The 14,068-nt window shown below is 45.8% G+C and overlaps 1 protein-coding gene across 2 annotated transcripts in view; it reads right to left on the bottom strand.

The window, feature by feature from the left end:
• The window catches only part of AK8 (adenylate kinase 8), a 165,982-nt gene that overhangs the window by 133,900 nt on the left and 18,014 nt on the right, over nucleotides 1-14,068 (bottom strand). The gene's annotated exons all lie outside the window — the stretch shown is intronic.

Genomic DNA, 14,068 nt, shown 5'->3' with positions numbered 1-14,068 from the left:
TGTAGTGCATTTGCTGAAAATACTCACATATTAATGAAGAGCAAAAAATAAGTTGCTTAGAAGTGAATGGTTCTGCTCCACCTAATGGCAACTATAGCTCTTGAGGGATGGATATTCAGGTGGTAGATGCTTGCTGTTCCACGCACTTTTCATATCCCATCTCAACTACTGAATCCCTGTCTTCAGGCTATCATCTCCCCAGTCCATTCTTCACTCTGCTGCCTGCATCATTTTTTGTGTGCTTTTTTTTTGGGGGGGGAGGGTAATGATATTTGTTAAGTGCTTACTATGGGTCAAGCACTGTTCTAAGCGCTGGGGTAGATAGAGGTTTATCAGGTTGGACAGAGTCCCCGTCCCACATGGGGCTCATGGTCTAAGCAGTAAACAAGCAAACGAAAAAGGGTAGAGTTCTACACACATCTCTCCACTCCTCAGAAACCCCCAACGGCTGCCCATCCATCTCCACCTCAAACAGAAACTCCTCTCCTTCAGCTTTAAGGCACTCAGTCAGCATTCTCCCTCCTTTCGACACTCTCTTCTCTCCAACACTAACCTTCTCTGCCCATTTTGCTCCCCTAACATCTACCTATGCACATCACCCTTCCTGTCTCCTCTCACACCTTCCCTCCTGCCTAAGGCTCCCTCCTCCTTCCTAGTCAATAGACCACCACTCTTTCCTTCTTCCAAGCCTACTAAAGTCCTATCTCCTCCAAAAAACCTTCTCCAACCTTATTATCTCTCCCTTCTGTATCACTTTTGCACTTGGGTCTGTAGCCTCCAAACTTGCTGATATTCACACCACCCACGCAGCATTTATACTCTGCTGCTTCCCCTTGCTGTAGTTTATTTTAAGGACCGTCTCCCCTACTAGATTGTAAACTCCTCAAGGATGGGGATTAGATTAGAACCCAGGTCCTTCTGACTCCCAGGCTGGTGGCTCTATCTACAAGGCCACGTTTGGATTGTAGTGAGGTAGAATAAAAATGCCAACAGACCCTCGACTGACAGTGCTCAGGATGACCCGACTTGAGCAGGCCTAATGGGTACAGCACAGGCCTGGGAGCCAGAAGGTCACAGGTTCTAATCCCAGCTCTGCCACTTTTCTGCTGTTTGTGAGCTTGGGCAAGTCGCTTCACTTCTCTGGCCTCAGTTACCTCATCTGGAAAATGGGGATTAAAACTGGGAGCCCCAAGTGGAATAGGGACTGTGTCCAACCTGATTAGTTTTTATCTAGTGCAGCACTTACAACAAGTGCTGGGTGCATAGTAAGCACTTTAAAAATACCATAAAAAAAGACCACGCAGAGCAGCAGAAAGGGCAAAACCAAAAAGATGCCAACATGTAGAAGGGCCCCCAGAGAAGAAGAGCCAACAGAGTTCAGAGACTGGAAAAACAAGAGTGGATCAACATTACCATCATCAGTGTTTATTGAGCATTGATTGTATGCAGAGCACTATACTGGGTGCTAGGGAGCATACCATAAAAATGAAAGACACGTTCTCTGTCCTCAAGGATCTTACATAATGTTGGTCAGGCTACACAATAACTAGTGGAATTAAGGAGAAGCTCAATAAATACTGTTTATTGATTTACAAGTTTCACTCTTAACTACACTAACAGCCAGGCAGTCTATCCTCCCAAGACTTCAACAACATTTCCTCACATTCAATCCAAGCCAGGAAAGCAAATTCTTTTACTAAAAGAGGTTCATGGTACTCCCCATGGAAGAAATGTTTTCAAGACCATCCAGGTGAGAATTACCAGGAGCAGGTGAGGCTGATCCTCGAGACCAGAAAGCATTGGGGAAGCAAGAAATCTTGTAAAATTCTCAATCAACTCTGACCACTGGCATGTCCAAATGGAAATCATCCTATCCACAAACGCAATTTTTAGAATCAGTCACTGCTCTTTATTGGGCACATGTGCAGAGCACTATACTAAGTGCTTGGGAGAGTACAAGAGAATTAGCAGACATAGCCCCTGCTCATAAAGAAAAACTCTGGACTCAGTTGGCTCTAGATTCTGTGCATATGGATGAAATGATCATGCAGGTGTACCAGAGGTACCTTGCTCCACTTGAGAGGCTCCCACCTGTTTTCCCTCCTACCTAGATGGTGAGCTCCATGTGAGATAGGGACTATGTACAAACTGAATAGCTTGTATCTACCCCAGCGCTTAGAACAGGGCTTGACACACAGTAAGTGCTTAGCAAATACCAAAATAATAATTATGGTACTCAAGTGCTTCCTATGTGCCCAGTCCTGTTCTAAGCACTGGGGTGATACAAATCATTCAGATTGGACAAAGTCCCTGCCCCACATGAGTTCACACTCTTAATCCCCATTTTACAGATGAGGTACCTGAGGCTCAGAGAAGTGACTTGTCCAAGGTCACACAGCAGACAGGTGGCAGACCTGGGATTAGAACCCAAGTCATTCTGACTCCCAGGCCCAGGCTTAATAATAATAATAATAATTAATAAGAATAATAATAATAAATAATGGCATTTATTAAGCACTTACTATGTGCAAAGCACTGTTCTAAGTGCTAGGGTGGTTACAAAGTGATCAGGTTGTCCCATGGGGGGCTCACAGTCTTAATCCCCATTTTACAGATGAGGTAACTGAGGCCCAAAGAAGTTAAGTGACTTGCCCACAGTCACACAGCTGACAATTGGTGGAGCCGGGATTTGAACCCATAACCTCTGACACCAAAGCCCATGCTCTTTCCACTGAACCATGCTGCTTCTCTATCCACTGAGCCACTTAATATTATTATTATTATGACAATGGGGAGGGGCCTCAGTCCCCACCTGGCACCTTTTTCTCACTTCAACAACTGGATTTAACATGCTACACGTTCATCGGGCTATTATGTTGACAATTTGGTGCCCATTTGGTGTTTCATTTCTAATGCTTAGTTTTAGAACTAGAAACATTTGCCTAGTGGGGATGCCTTCTGGAAGGGTTAAGAGCAAATGGAGATGTACGAATCCTCTTTGTAAAAGGGGTACCATCTTGGCCATATATCTGTCATTGCCCTCTTTTTTAATCTTTTTTAATGGTATTTGTTAAGCGCTTACAATGTGCTGGACACTGTACTAAGTGCTGGGTTGAGTACAAGCAAATTAGGTTAGACAGAGTCCTCATCCCACATGGCGCTCCTAGTCTTAAAACCCCATTTTACAGATGAGGCAATAATAATAAAACTAATAATAATAATGTGGTATTTGTTAAGTGTTTACTATGTACCAAGCACTGTACTAAGTGCTGGGGTAGATACAATATAGTTGGGTTGCGCTCAGTCTTAATCCCCATTTTACAGATGAGGGAACTGAAGCACAGAGAAGAGAAGTGACTTGCCCAGGGTCACACAGCGGACAAGTGGCGGAGCCAGGATTAGAACCCAAGTCATTTTATAGATGAGGTGACTTACCCAAGGTCATACCACAGACAAGCAACAACCCTAACTGGGAGAAATGGGAAGGGACTAGTAAGGGACAGTCAAAAGCTGACTTCCTAAAGACGTAACAGACACCACCACACAGGAATGCCCAGTTCCCTCTTCTTCCTCTCCCTCCTGTGTTGCCCTAACTTGCTCTATTTTTCTTCCTCCACTTCCAGCCCCACAGCATTTATGTACATCTGTAATTTATTTATTTATATTCATGTCTTTCTCCCTCTCTAGACTGTAAGCTCCTCATGGGCAGGGAATTTATCTGTTTGTTATATTGTACTCTCCCAAACGCTTAGTACAGTGCTCTGCACACAGTAAGCACTCAATAAATATGATTAAGTAAATTAATGAATGAATGAGTTCCCCTTAACAGTCAGTTCCTGGTACCGACCCCTCTGTTGAGCTGCGGGGGTCCGCTCAGGATATTGAGAGAAGCAGTGTGGCACAGTGGATAGAGCAAGGGCTGGGGAGCCAGAAGGTCAAGGGCTCTACTCCCGGCTCCACCACGTTTGCTGTGTGACCTTGGGCAAGTCACTTCACTTCTCTGTGCCTCAGTAGCCTCATTTGTGAAATGGAGATTAAGCTGTGAGCCCCATGTAGGACATGGACTATGCCCAACCCTATTTGTTTGTATCGACTCCAGCTCTTAGTACAGTGCCTGGCACACAGTAAGTGCTTAATAAATACCAGAATTATCCATTATTATTGTTATTAATAAATGCCGTTGCTTGATTGATTAAGAGGGCTGTGAATTTGGGCCCCAGCCTGACTCCAAATGAACTGGGGTTCGACTGAAAGAGGCAGCGGGTTAGCATCTTTATCCCTAAGGCCTTCACTGAGAGGCTCCAGCTCCTTTTCCCAAAACAGATGCAAGTCTGGGGCAAAGGGGGAAGAGGAAGGATAGGATTCCGACAACTCCGAAAGGAGTTGCTCTAATTCCTGTTCAAGTTGGTTTGGCAAGGCTCAGCTGAGTAGACCCCCTGGAAGCTGTTAGCCTCTCTTGACATGACACATCAAAAGGGGAAGCAAGAAGCCAGCAGTTCCAGGGAGCAGCATGACGCACCTTTGGAAGGTGATAGACTCAAAGGCCGGGCCCACACTCCAGCAGCGTGAGGCTGCTGTGCGGATGGGGGCTTTGTGGCACACACACCCCCACCCCGTGAGACCTGCCTCCTTTCAAACCCCACATTTCTTTGACTTTTCCTTTCCTTCTCTTTTACCTTCCTGGATGCTGCCTCTGAGTGACTGATTTCAGGGAGAAGAAAATAACTCTAAGAAACTGGAGCGGGAACAGACCCAGCCCTGCTAAGGGGACAAAACCAGGCTGGTCTCCCCTTATGTTCCTCTCCAGGGTGCTCAGTGCTGGGGTGAGCGAGGAGTGCTGATGGGAAGGAAAGTAAGCCAGTGGCAGACGTGATGATGATGATAATAATAATAATGATGATAAATAGTATTTTATAAGTACTTACTATGTGCCAAGCACTGTACTAAGCACTGGGATGGTTACAAGAAAATCGGGTTGGACGCAGTCCCTGTCCCTCGTGGGGCTCACCGTCTCTACACCCATTTTACAGATGAGGTCACTTACAGTGTGCAGAGCACTGTACTAAGCACTTGGGAGAATGCAATACAATAGAGTTGGCAGATATGCTCCCTGCCCACGAGGAGATTAGTCTAGAGGGGGAGGCAGACAATAACATGACTAAATTACAGACATGTATATAAGTACAGTGGAGCTGGAAGAGGGGATGAATAAATGGAGCAAGACACGGTGACCCAGAAGGGAGAGGAAGAAAAGGAAATGAGGGCTTAGTCAGGGAAGGACTCTTGGAAGAGATGTGCTTTAAAGTGCTTTAAAACTGATGGTAAGGAGGTTTGATGAGGAAGTGGATGGGCAACCACTAGAGGTTCTTGAGAAGTGGAGAAACACGGACTGAACATTTCTGTAGTAAAATGTTCTGGGCAGCAGAGTGAAGGCAGGGAGGTCTACAAGGAGGATGATACAATAATCAAAACAAGATAGGATAAATGGTTGGATTAATGTGGTAGCAGTTTGGATGGAGAGGAATGGGCAGATTTTGGCGATGTTGTGAAGGTTGAACTGACCGGATTTAGTGGTGGTTGGAATATGTGGGTTGAATGAAAGAGAGGAGTCAAGTATAACGCCAAAGTGAAGGGCTTGTGAGACAGGAAGTATGGTGGTGCCGTCCATAGTGATGGGAAAGTCAGGGGAAGGGCAGGCTTGGGGGAGGGAAGATTCATTCATTCATTCAATCGTATTTATGGAGCACTTACTGTGTGCAGAGCACCGTACTAAGCGCTTGGGAAGTACAAGTTGACAACATATAGAGATGGTCTCTACCCAACAACGGGCTCACAGTCTAGAAGGGGGAGACAGACAACAAAACAAAACACGTGGACAGGTGTCAAGTCATCAGAACAAATAGAAATAAAGCTAGATGCACATCATTAACAAAATAAATAGAATAGTAAATATGTACAAGTAAAATAGAGTAATAAATCTGTACAAACACAGATTCAAAAGATAAGGAGTTATCTTATACACATCTTATACATATACATGTATATCTTATACATAAGATAAGGAGCTCTGTTTCTGTTTTGTTTACCTTTAACCAAAGGGTAGACTGTTAGGTCAGGCATCTGTTCCCCAAATGGTCTCTGGGCCAGATTGTGAATGGACATGGGGGAAGGGAGGAAGGTGTGGGCCAGGCTCCCTGAAGAACGACGCAGCCCTGAGACAGCAGCCACTGCCACTTCCAACTTGGAAGCCCGTGTCTACAGCCCAATATCACAGATCTGCCCCAACCCCTGTGCCCAACACCCCTAAGCCCCCACGGATTCCTGGCTGCCCCAAGGAGGCAGGCAAGAATGGTTGGGAGAAGCAAGACCTTGGTTCACACGGACCTTGGGAGCAGCCATCTTAACCTGGCAGAGGTCCACAGTCACTTACTGTTTCAGGCATAAGGACAGACGCTGTATATGTATATATGTTTGTACATATTTATTACTCTATATTTATTTTACTTGTACATATCTGTCTCCCCCTTCTAGACTGTGAGCCCACTGTTGGGTAGGGACCGTCACTATAGGTTGCCAACTTGTACTTCCCAAGCGCTTAGTACAATGCTCAGCACACAGTAAGCGCTCAATAAATACGATTGAATTAATGGTTTGCCTGAGTTACACATGTGAGAGAGAACCTCCTGACTATCTAGGTGTAAGAGTTCTGGGGCTCATTACCAAAGAAGCTATGAAATTTCTTCTCTAAAATATGGGAAGCAGCATAACCTAGTGGAAAGGACATGAGCCTGGGAGACCAAAGACCTGGGTTCTATTTCTAGCTCTGCTGTGTGAATTTAGGCAGGTCATTTAACTTCTCCGTGCCTCAGTAATGGGGATTCAATACCTGTTCTCCCTGTTTAGTCCCTACGTAGACTGTGAGCCCCTCTTTGGGATCAGGGACTGTTTCCAGCCTGATTAACTTGTATCTTCCCCTAGCACTTAGCGTGCTTGACACACAGTGAGCATTTAAATACCATTTAAAAAAAAGATTCTACAGAGATTGGAAATGACTTCTAGGAAAACTTTTGCAACTAAATCTCTTTGGCCGGGAATTCTCTGTTGCTTTTCTCTATGTTCGAGCACACCCAACCCCCTGGGCTGGGAGAGTTTCAGTCTCACCAGGACTGTAAAATCATACTCAGGAACTCAATATCCAACTGACTGCCTCAAGGCAGGTCACTGAATCAATTGCACTGATTTTCCACTTGCAAGAGGAAACACTTTGAAAACCTCAGGGAAAAAACTAGAAGCGATATACTATTACTGAATTTATCATGAAAGACATGACATGACACCCTGGATCTCCAAGTTAAATGGTCCTGACCTGAAAAATCAGACATCAGAACCTGATCTTGCCATTAGCTTGTCCACGATTTCTCCTCTGACTTGGGCCCCGACCCAGATCTATCCAGATCAATCAGGCAGTGGAATACAGAATGCCATTTCTACAAGGATGATTCCCAAATCTACCTCTCCAGCCCTGACCTCTCTCCTTCTCCACAGTGTGGCATTTGCCTCTTGCCTTTAGTACATCTCTACTTGGATGTCCCTCTGACACCTCAAACGTAACAGGTCCAAAACAGAACTCACCTTCCCACCCAAATCCTTTCCTACCCTAGACTCTATCATAACTGTAGACTTAATAATAATAATAGTATTTATTAAGCGCTTATGTGCCAAGCACTATACTAAGCACTGGGGAATATAGAAGATAAGGTTGGACAAAGTCTCTGTCCTACAGGGGGCTCACAGACTAAATAGGAGTGAGAACAGGCACTAAATCCAATTTTACAGATGAGGAACCTGAGGCACAGAGAAGTTAAGTGACTTACCCAAGGTCCCCCAGCAGGTGCCTGGAGTCGGAATTATGGAAGTCCTCTGAGGACTTCCAGGCTTATACTCTTTCCACTAGGCCACACTGCTTCTGCCTCACAAACACGTAAAGTTGGCATACGCTTACAAGTGATGGCAGCAGAACTGTGAGAGGGCTGAGAGAGACTGCTGCGGCGGAGCCAGAGGTCTGGGGTGGGGCCACGCCTCCATAGCCACGCACAAGGGGAAGGGTCACTGACCCCTGCCTTCAAGGGGTCTAGGACTGAGCCAGAAGAAAGGTAGGTCAAACCCTCTGGCCCCTTACCCTCACATCGGAGGCCTGAGGTCACATGAGAGGGAAGGGTCACCGACAACCCCAGTGACCCCTGGGCAAGCCAGGGACCAAAAAACCGAGTCATGGAGTAGGATCACAGCAGGGGGAAGGGTCACCGTCTGCACATGGGGGCCTTAAGATAGAAGAAAGGGGGTCGCCATCCACCCGCCCCAGCAGCTGGAGCTGGGGACTGCACCAGAGGGAAGAGATCCCAGCCCCCACAACCCTGTGCATTAAGGATCTAGAACTGCCCTGGGGAAGGCAACACTGGCATGCTCATTCCCCCACTTTCCCATCCATGTTCAAGGTGGTAAGGGGATTCCAGTATAATAATAATGTTGGTATTTGTTAGATGCTTACTATGTGCCAAGCACTGTTCTAAGCACTGGGGGGGAGCCTCACAGTCTTAATCCCCCTTTTACAGATGGGGGAACTGAGGCACAGAGAAGTTAAGTGACTTGCCCAAAGTCACACAGCTGACAAGTGGCAGAGCTGGGATTAGAACCCATGGCCTCTGACTCCCAAGCCCGTGCTCTTTCCACTGAGCCACGCTCATGAGTGGAAAAACAGCAATAATGATGATTATGGTATTTGGTAATTGCTTACTATGTGCCAGACACTGTAAATAAGAGCAAGGGTGGATACAAGGAAATGGGGTTGGACACAGTCCCTGTCCCGCACGGGGCTCAGTCTTCATCCCCATTTTACAGATGAGGTAGCTGAGACCCAGAGAAGTGAAGTGACTTGCCCAAAGCAACTCGGGTATCCTCTCCCCCAATCTGTGCCCTGGGGATTTGGGATGGCAGAAGTCTTCCTGCTATCCCCAGCCCTTTGTACACTGGAATCCTTACACCCTGCCAAAGAAGCAGGGCAGCAACTCACCAAGAAGATAACAACATGTCAACTTTCACCCATCCACAACTAAGGACCTGATAGCACTGGCCCATTTTGCCCATTAGCACCTAAGGATTTGAAAACTCCCTCATCCATGCCATAGGAGCTGCTGAGGCTCCCCCTACTAGAGGCAACTGTGTTGGTCGCTGGACTCTCCAAATCAGCTGCTGCAGCTCCGGACTTTTCCTTCTCTTGTACTCTACCTCCACCATGTGCCCTCAGTGCCCTCCCTTTGGTAGCCCCCACCAATCCATGCCCCCCATCCCTTATATCCCTTCCCACAGGCCAATCCCCAACAGATCACCCCCCGACCCCTCCCATCGCCAACACCCCTCTCCCCCATCCCATCTCTGTTATCCTGTCCCAGTGCAGCCCCTTCTACCCCTCCTCCAAGCCCAGCCCCCACAAACTCACGCCCATCCAACTCCTTCCTACGCTTTCCATCATCCCCACCCTCAACCCCCTCACCACAGCCGCAGCCAAGTAAGGCCTGTGGAACCCCCGCTCCATCATGGGAAAACGTCCCTTCATTACTGACCTACTCCTGCCCCAGTCACTGCTCTTCCTTGCCATCACTGAGACCTAGCTCTCCCCAGATGTCACAACCTCCCCTGCCTCCCTCTCTCTCTCCAGGAGTGGGGTGGTCATCTTTTCCCACTCCCCAAGGGGGAGGAGTTGGCTTCCTATTCAATCCCCAATGCTCCCCAATCCTAACACAAACCCCTTGCCAACACCTTCCCTCTGGCCTGGAACTCCTTTCCCGTTCATACTGCTTTTCGTTCATGAGATGCAGCATGGCCTAGTGGCTAGAGCATGGGCCTGGGAGACAGAAGGACCTGGGCTCTAATCTCAGCTCTGCTGTGAGCGCTTCGGCAAACCACTTCACTTCTCCAAGCTTCATTTACCTCATCTGTAAACTGGGATTTTAAAGTGTGAGCTCCACGTGGGACAGGGACCGTGTCCGACCCGATTTCCTTGAATCCACCCCAGCTCTTAGTACATTACCTGGAACATAGTAAGTGCTTAATACCTCTTCCTCTGTATTATTATTATTATTATATTGGACAGACCATCACTCTCCCCATCTTCAAAGGCTGACTGCCTCAAGAGACTTACCTTGACTAAGTCTCACTTCCCCTATTTGCTCTCCTTCTGTGTCACCTATTTACTAGGGCCTGTTTCCCTTAAGCACTTTGATATTCACCCCATCCCCACAGCACTTAAGTACATAATCACTGTAATTTATTTTAATACAAACTCCTTGAGGGCAGCAATTCTGTCCACCTACTCGACTGTATTCTCCTAAGCCCTCAGTACAGTGCTAGGCATACAGTGAGTGCACAGTAAGAAACATTAATTGAACGATTGATTGATTGATTGACAATACACTGGTTCATTGATTGATAATACACTGGTTCCCTAAATCAATCAATCGAATTTATTGAGCGCTTACTGTGTGCAGAGCACTGTACTAAGCTCTTGGGAAGTACAAGCTGGCAACATATAGAGACAGTCCCTACAAACCTCAGCTCAAACATCTACTCAGCCAGGAATTTCCTGCAGGTTGAGTCTAATAATATTGTGGTATCTGCTAAGTGCTTACTGTGTATCATTCATTCAGTTGCATTTATTGAGTGTTTACTGTGTGCAGAGCACTGTACTAAGTGCTTGGGAGAGTACAATGCAACAATAAACAGACAATATTCCCTACCCACAATGAGCTTACAATCAAGAGATAATAATTCTGGTATTTGTTAAGAGCTTACTATGTGGCAGGCCTTGTGCTAAGCATTGGGGTGGGTACAAGAAAATCAGTCCCTGTCTCAACCCCTATTTTACAGATGAGGTGACTGAAGCACAGTGAAATGACTTGCCCAAGGCAGACTAGTTGCAGGCACTGTACTAAGCGATGGGGAGGATACAAGCAGATTGGGTTGAATACAGCTCTTGTCCCACATGGGCCTCACAGTCTTAACCCCCATTTTAGAGATGAGGTGACAGGCACAGACAAGTGAAGTGACTTGCCCAGAGTCCCAAAGCAAACAAGTGGCAGAGCTTGGATTAGAACTAAGGTCCTTCTGATTTTCAAACCCGTGCTTTACACACTATGCCATGCTGTTTCTCCTAGGATAATAGTTTTCCATTGATTGACTGATGATACTTAGAACCAAATTCCCAAATATAAATCCAGCATTCTTGGATCATCAGCAAAGACTGGAGTGGCCCCTCACATCTAGGTTTTAGGGCATCTCAGAGGATCCTAGCTCAGAGGTGCACATAGGACTGTTTAGTTACACAGCATAGTGCAATGGGATATTGGAAGGAATGTTTGTGCATATGTAAGCGATGCTAATGGAGGCATCAAAATTACAGCATACATACAACGAGTCTAACTTGCTTGTGGGCAGGGGTTATGTCTTCCAACTCTGTTGTACTGTACTCTCTCAAGAGCTTAGTACAGTGTTCTGAACACAGTACCATTGATCTACAGATTGGGAATCAGAGGGAATGACATCCCAGTACTTCCAGGAAGCTAGAGACCGAAGTCAGCTGGAGAAAATCAGCCTTTTTTAGCATTGCTACTGAAACCCAGAGAGAAGAAATCCAATCATCCTGAGGAGTTAGAGAGACATTTAGAGATACATCTTCCTGGCAGTTTGTATTCTACAAACAGGCTACTTACCACCAAGCACTAACATGCCACCCATCTCCACTCCTCAGACTTTTTCATTTCCTGATTAGTCCTGACATCTTTGCCTTTCATCTTCCCTTCCACCAGTATTTTTAAACCAAGTAACCTCAACCAGGCACCCTTGGAATGGTTTGAAATATGTTGATAATTAGAGTAATTACATCCAAGGGGGAATCTTTTAAATTCCCCTTGCTAGGTGAGTTTTATGAATTGAATAAAATCATCTTGATGACACGAAATAAGCCCTTTTCCTAAAAGCTCATCCACAGCATAAACTGAGATGATTATTTTCTTTCCACATCAAAAGCTGTGTTTTTGGGTTTTTTTATTAATAATACTAATTATGATACTTGTTAAGTGCTTACCATGGGCCAAGCACTGTTCTAAGGGCTGAGGTAGATACAAGTTAATCAGGTTGGACACAGTCCCTGTCCCACATGGGGCTTCACATGCTTATCCCCATTTTACGGATAAGGTAACTGAGGCGCAGAGAAGCGAACAGAAGTGTTCAACAGAAAAGTGGCAGAGTCGGGATTAGAACCCAGGTCCTTCCGACTCCTAGGCCTTTACTTTCCATACTGCCCACCAAATTACCGCCCGCACCTGTAAAGGGATTTCCCTCTTAGGTGGCATCTACACAGGTCAAATCAACTAGGATAAAGCGCCCTTGTTGACAAAATGGATCTGGCTGACAAAATGGATCTGGATTGAGCTGGAACCCTGGGGAGCTGCCCCTCACAGGGTCCTCACAGAGGAAATGGCTTCAAAGTCATATTTGTGAATTGCTCTTTGCCTCAGAGACATAAGAGCCCTATAATTAACAAGTCTTTTCCTTTAAGCTGCATTCAGCTTTGGAGGCAGGGCTGTGAATGAGCAAAAAAAAAAAAGGCAGCAAAACAAGGAGTCAGATTGTATTGCCTCTATCCATTTACCACCCACAGTATTAGGTGATAAAAATGGTCCGTTTACATAGGAGAGTTCATAAAGCATCAATCATATTTGACTGCTTATTGGGTACAGTGCCCTGAACTCTGCTCTTGGGAGAGTACAGTATAACAGAGTTCGTAGATATGTTCTCTGCCCCCCATAAGCTTACAGTTTAGAAGAGTTTATAGTCTAGCATGCTACAATGGGGTGTGGGCTGCCTTGTATAAGGAAATGGCTCTCTGAAATTCTCCTCAAAGCAATTTATAAGTTTTCCCAGACGACTAATGATCAACTCCACCCTAGAATGGGTAAGCCAGTTTGACACGTGCCATATGGCCAAGTCCCTGGCCAGTCTGGCACATAAGTGGATCAAGTCAGAAGCAGCATGGCCTAGTGAAAAGAACACAGGCTTGGGAATCAGAGGGCCTGGGTCCTAATCCAGATTCCGCCACTTGTCTGCTGTGTGACCTTGGGCAACTCACCTCACTTCCCTATGCCTCAGCTTCCTCATCCGCAAAAGAGGAGTTCAATACCTACTTTCCCTCCTACTTAGAATAGAAGCGACCAAGTACGACAGGGATTTGTCTGACCTGATTAATTTGCAACTCCCCCAGCATTTCGAACAGTGCTTGACACGTAGTAAGTGCTTAAATATAATAATAATCAATAGCTTTCAAGCCTCAATTTTCCCACCTGTAAAACGGAGATAGTAATCCCAGCCTCCTCCCTATTTCAGGGAATTGCAGAATAAAACAATTTAGGGGCTGAATCCTGAGCTTCTTGACAAACACAAGCCACAATTCAATAGTTCTTATTAACATTATAACAACCAGCCTCTTCCAACTCCAGTGGTGGAATCACCTTCTCATAGCTCCCCAAAATAAACTGCTTAAGAGTTCCCTCCTCTCTCATGGTAATTTGTGCAAAAGTCTTATTTTTGACTCCTGCTGAGAAGCAGTAGTGTTTTCTGTCGTTTGATCCAAATGGAAACAGAAATAGGCAGGCTGCTGTAGGCCAGTGGAAATCCAAGCAATCAATCAATGGTATTTTTGTCTCCTCTGTGACCTTGAGCAAATCACTTAACTTCTCTATGCCACAGTTCCCTCATCTGTGAAATGGGAATTAAGACTGTGAGTCCAGTGCGGGACAGGGATTGTGTCCAACCTGATTATTTTATATCTACCCCAGCGCTTAGAATGATGTTTGACACAAAGTGCTTAACAAATACCATCATCATTATCATTATTGAGTGCTTATTGTGTGCAGAGCACTGTACTAAGCACTTGGAAAAGTACAGTACAACAGAAATAGCAGAAATGTTCCCTGCCAATAAGATTATAGTCCTTACAAGCAGCTCCAGGGTGGGG

This window comes from Tachyglossus aculeatus, chromosome 4, assembly GCF_015852505.1.
Source record: "Tachyglossus aculeatus isolate mTacAcu1 chromosome 4, mTacAcu1.pri, whole genome shotgun sequence".
Classification (NCBI taxonomy): Eukaryota; Metazoa; Chordata; class Mammalia; order Monotremata; family Tachyglossidae; genus Tachyglossus; species Tachyglossus aculeatus.
This window is presented reverse-complemented; position numbering and strand designations above follow the sequence as displayed.